Raw genomic sequence first — 5,994 nt, 5'->3', positions numbered from 1 at the left:
TGGTACCTTTCGCGTCGCCGACGTGTTTTTGCTCAAGGACTTTGAAGTCCTTGAGCAAAAACACCGGGTTAGGTGTGGGGTGAAGGTCGTCTGAACGATGAGACATATAAGGCTTCCGCATTAATAACAGCAACACCCAGCTAGGCCTCTTCAATCGAAGTTTGTCGTCACCACACTACGACAGAGTGCGGGTGCTGATAAGACAAGAGCTGCGTCTGCATTCGGCTGGGATTCGTGTCCAATCAATGCATCGAGGGACGCTCTGCGCAGGGCTCGGGCCCAATCATTGAGTTGGCACCGTCGTAGCGCAATGACGTTTTGTGAAGGAGGAGGAGAAAGTAACAGGATTTGGGAACAGTGTGGTGGTGTTTGGCTCTAAACGGGTTCTAGGCATCGCTCGATAAAGTCTGGTTGCTGATCATACCTTTACAGATATTTTAAAAGTTTGTTTCCCAAATTATGTCGGATTCAGCGAAGGACTGCTACCGCATGCATTCCTCAAAGAAGGTAACTGCACAAATCTTGTTGCACGTCCAAAACGTGACTGGAGTTCTTAAATCGGTTGATTTTATAAAAGAAAAAATAATTCAGCCGTTACTAATCAAGTTGCTTGATTACTTGATCACTGGCGTAATCAAGTTGCCTCTTCGCGTCACGTATACTAGATGTCTGGGCGAAATTCACTCATTCTCTTTCATCGAACAGCCCGCAACTTTCGTTTGTCCCAATGACCATATCTAGGCAAGCACACAAGCGCTGAGGAAAAGCAGCTGAATACCTGAAATTAAAATAAACACGAAAACTAGCTCAGTCATGCGCTGGCTTCGTCGGCACTCCCCGGCCCAGATAGAGAAAAATGCGAGTGGGTGGGCCTTCATGACGTCATCCTGGGAAAAGCGTTGCCGGGTTTTCCCTACTCTAGAGACACGACTGCGGCTATTACTTCAGAAGCCCCGAAGTGCCCCATAGCGGAGAGTACCGACTAACTTTGCCGGGTCAGCCAACTTTCACCAACTTCTCTCTCTCTCTCTTTTTTCTTTCTCTTAGTTTCTTTGGCAGTCAATTACGGGATGGTTAGGTGTGGGAAAAGAATAAGCCTTAGTTAGATGTTTGGAAACAAACTATGATGTCAGTATACTGGTTGTCACAGTGGGTGACTTTCTATTTGCTTCACGGAACCGACACACAATGTGAACTTCTCTACTGAGCTGCGTTGAATTCTGTTCATGTACGATGCTCCAAAGAGGGTAACATCTGCTCCTCTCAACATCATGATCCAGAATTTCTGAGTAAAACTAGTATCAACGCATTTACAGGGGCGTTTATTAGGTCCACAAGCAATGGACGTTTTGGAACCATTTTACAGCAGATTGATGAGCCTGCGCGCGTTAAATTTTAGTATTTTTTTAATTACTTCAAGCGGTATGATTTTTTATTATTATCATTTCTTCGTCATAATAATGCTTAAATACTTCTCAGTGCATTTCAATGGCCATGCCCTTGATAAACGTTTAGTCTATCCGAAAAAAAAAACTACTTATAACATTTCGAAGAAGGCAACCCTGTGGTAAAAAAGAAAAGATAAAACGGCAGATAAATACCTTGATCATATTACAAAACAAAAGATGTCCGGTCGTCGGCTCATGTGCTCATTGGAGCCACTAAATTTTCGTAGAGGACTGAAAGTCCAAGTGTCCTTTCAGAATCACGTTCCAGGCTAGTGGCTATTGGCTAGCCACTAGCCACTAGCCTACACATCACATCGATACATCTAATGGCTGGGTGGCGCAAGCAACCACCCAATTAAAACGATTTAGGCATATCTATCTTTATACACTCTATACCAGGGGTGGCCAGGCTGGCTGGCCTAAGAGCCGCAAACAAAACCATGGAACTTCCAAGAGCCGCGGGGGGGGGTTCAAACTTGAATTTTGTTCGGAGTCTGACTGTAGGTATGGGGGCACAAGGCTGTACGACTGTACGTATGGGAAAGGCTGCCAAACTGCAAGCTGCAGGGTGCTTTATTCTGAAATCTTTTTTTTTTCTTGGGAAAAAGCGGAAAGGGGCGAAGGGGGGGGGGGGGGGGGGGGTCCCTTTACGAGGGATCCGCGAGCCGCACTTGGACCAGCAAAGAGTCGCATGCGGCTCGCGAGCCGCGGTTTGGCCACCCCTGCTCTATACTATCCCCTAGCGAAAACCAACATGCCTATCACCTTTCGACCTGTCGTGATTCGCCACATTTTTTTCTGTTTTCTTTTTCCTGACTTTAAGATGGTTGACACAGACCAATCATAGAGCTCGACTGTGGCACCTTGAGTTAAAGCAGAGAGGTTTTGAAATGCGGAACGCTTGTGGCATTCAGTGACTTTTTCACAATTCATTAGATGGCCCAATCATAGTGACCTACGGTAGAAGCTAAACGACTGGCGAGGCGAAACGCAGCAGCACTGATCATGACGTAAACCAGTAAGGCGTCATGCCCTGTTTCACGGCACAGATATGACATATTGCATTTTTCTCTGCTGGCATTTCATTCGGCTTTCTAATCTGCTAAGTTCCTGCCACGGACCGCAGTGATTGGGTTTTTTGCCTGATCTGAAAGGAAGTAAGCGTGCCGTCATTTCTGCCTAAACAACTCCCTGGAAGATCCGCATAAAATAGTACTTCAACATTAAAAAAAAAAAAAAAACGGCAATCAACTGCCCATAACAATGACTTCAAGATGGCCGCTACAGGTCAGGGCCCTTCCAACGAGGTTGCCGTCCATTGACCAACGCCGTAGAGCCCAAGCAAAATAGGACAAAAACTACCAGATGGATCCGAAGGAAAAGAAAGTGTACAGTCTGTGTTTTCCCACCTCAGAATGGCGGGTTTTTCCAGCTCCGTTTCAGAACACCGCGCTGCCAGCGCGCTCGGAGGCGGGAAGCTGGAAATTGGGTCACGTCGACGCAAGGGCAGGATGCGTGCGTGGCGGGGAGAAAGTCACCGGACAGGTTGACGCACGGCTCAAGCAGCATCAGACAAGACGAATCAAACAAAAGCGAGAGACGAGAGCAGACGGCAGAGAAGAAAGTGGCGTCCCGACGATAAATATTAGGCGTTGGTCGTAAGGCTTCTTGAGAGCAGGGGCCGCCTGTAGATCGTGTGAGGTCCGTGGTAGCAGACGAAGATGCGTGTAGGTGACAAATGATATAAGTTATTCGACAAAAGAACGGCAGGATTCTTTTGCATAGGGTGGAGAAGTAATGGTCTTGGTAGCACATATTTGTTAGATGTATGACCTTTTGCGGTGGCCCCAGAGGCTTATGGCAGAGTTTGAGCAGAGTGTCAAAAGAGAGTGAAAGGCAGCGTAGGAATTGTGACTTGTCGACAATAAATATAAGGCGTTAGTCGTATACAACTACTTGAAAAAGGAGGTCTATGCTGTGCATCGTGCGAGGTGAGTGGCGGCACAAGATACATATAAAAGACAAGATATTCGACAGAAGGACGGGATGTTTGTTTCAGTCGGTAAAGACACTAGGTCTCCGTAACACAACTTCTTTAGATGAATGACTTGTTATGGGACCCCAGAGGATTGTGGGAGTGACAAAATGTCCCATAGATCATGCGGGGCCTATGGCAGCAGACGAAGGGGTGAGCAGAAGGCAAGAGAGGTGAGTTATTCGACAGAGAACGGCTGGTTTCTCGTTGACGGTGAAGACGTGAGGTCTTGGTAACACCTATTTGCTAGATGAATGGTCTTATTGTGTGACCCCAGTAGTTTATGGCAGTTTCTGAGCCGTAGTTTGAGCGGAGTTTATGGTAGCGTACGGAATGTGTGCACGAGACAAGAAATCTGACTGAGCCGAGAGTAGAACGGTAGGTTTTTTAGAAGATAAATACATTAAGTTTTTGCATCATATTCTCGTTAGATGAATGACTTGTTATGTGGCCTCAGAGGTTTAAGGAAAAGTCTGAGCAGAGGGTGACAAATATAATGTACGACAGACAGGCTTGCCGACGATAAATATTAGGCGTTCAACGTACGACTTCTTGAGATCGTGCGGGGTTTAGGGTAGCAGATGAGTCGCATACGAGTCAAGAGGGATGAGTTATTCGACGGAAGAACGGCAGGTATCTTGCGGGCAGTGGGGTATTCAAGGCGGAGGTATATGGAGCTTCAACTCCCCCCCCCCCCCCCTTCCCCCAAAATCTAGCCGACCCTTTAATATTGCCGGCGCGAACCACGCTAGGGGGCGCCACTGAGCAGCACATGAATGTCACATGATACCCGCAAATACCCGGAATGTTAGGATGCCCTGTTTGCTTGCATCGCAAGCGCCATAGCGGTACGGCGTGATTGCGTTTACAGACGCGGCGCGGTGGATCGTTATTGTTTTCTCTGAGGTGACACACAACATACGCGACCGAAAAACGTATAAGTTTCCATCCATATCCGCAAAAAAAAAAAACGCTGGGGAAGAAAAAAAAGACAACTGGGGCGAGCGCGACTGTGAGCTCAAACTCCAAAGCTGTCGTAGGATTCTATCGTAACCTCCGCAAAGCTTATGATCATTTCGTTTCGTGAATACGAATTTGTTCTTACGTTTTGTCGTACGGACATTTCTGGTGTAAGATCGTTTGGGTAATTTGGCCTCAGCCATGTTGCAGTTGCTATTATGTCTTGCTTTTCTTCGCGAGTGTCGGTTTCATTCACCGTACGGATTTCACTGGCGAGACTCGGCGACAAAGATAATCCGATAATCTGCCTTTCCTTTTCCCACGCACCCGAATTTCTTTCTCCGTGTCGTCCCTGTCACCTGTGGCACTGCAAGGTTGAAAGAAATAACAGCCCCCTTCATGATGTCCGAAACGAGAGAACGCTCCTGTGACTGTTCAACAAATCGGGTCCTGAATATCCCACATTCGAACAAGTCTTGACTTTCTTACGATGCAGTAGCTGCGACATAGTGTTGCGATCGAGAAAAAAAAAAAGTAACCTATGCTGGATGTTTCATTATTTCACCTACTGGTAGACGCCATTGTTTGTTTTTGTTTTTTTCGTGCAATAACACTTAAAAAGTTCCTTGATGAACGTTTATACTTAATACTACGAGTGTTCATTATTCTAGACGGCTTGTGGTCACCAAGACTTAATGCCATATAACGTCCCAAGATACTGACTTTGATCTTAGCGTTTGTTGCGTTTTATTGACAAGAATTATAACTGGAGCACAAAGGTACTTTCTTCACTCGCAGGTCAGATATAAAAAAATCCGACATCTCCTCTCTTTTTAGTTATATTGTCATTACGATCATCACATAACATCTACATCTGTGCAATGTTCCAAATGTCTGTCATTGAAGCGTTAGCTGTCGATCAAATGATTTGTTACCTTAAATGCACGATCTTAACAAAATGACTTGCTGATAAAGATAATTTGGCAAAACAATTTCGACTAGAAGCTTGCCGATATTTTTTTTCGTACAATTTGAATTCTGTATATTGGTTTGTTTTTTTATTTTTATTAATTCGAGTTAATCTTTTAATTCGTGTGCTTCTGAATGCAACATTTATTTTTGCATTAACTTTGTAAAAACCCAGTCATCCACGCTATATATGCAGAAAGCATTTACTTGACTGTAACTACTAAAATAATAAACGGGGTGCTGCTGGTGATTTTATTAAGCTTGGTAAAGTCAAGGATGTGTATAAAAGCAAAGCAATGCCCCTGGTCTTTTTTAAAGATTTAAAAATCGGGATAGAGAACTAGTAAGTTACTCTCAAGGGAGGAAACCAGGACAACAATGGTGCCTTTAATTGTTATCCCTTTTGTCCCCTATAATGCACCCCAAAACTTCAGTTCGACGTACAGCGCCCTACAGTCGAACAGACGGCGCCAAATTTTACGAGGGGCTTGATAACGGTGTGATATAACTTAGTAAGTAGCTAAAGTACGTATCAAATACCACAATGAAGAAAACACTGAGTTTTTACAGTAGGGCCAAGAA

This window comes from Ixodes scapularis, unplaced genomic scaffold, assembly GCF_016920785.2.
Source record: "Ixodes scapularis isolate PalLabHiFi unplaced genomic scaffold, ASM1692078v2 PGA_scaffold6__148_contigs__length_123643588, whole genome shotgun sequence".
In the NCBI taxonomy this organism is placed as follows: domain Eukaryota; kingdom Metazoa; phylum Arthropoda; class Arachnida; order Ixodida; family Ixodidae; genus Ixodes; species Ixodes scapularis.
Note: the sequence above shows the minus strand (reverse complement) of the source record.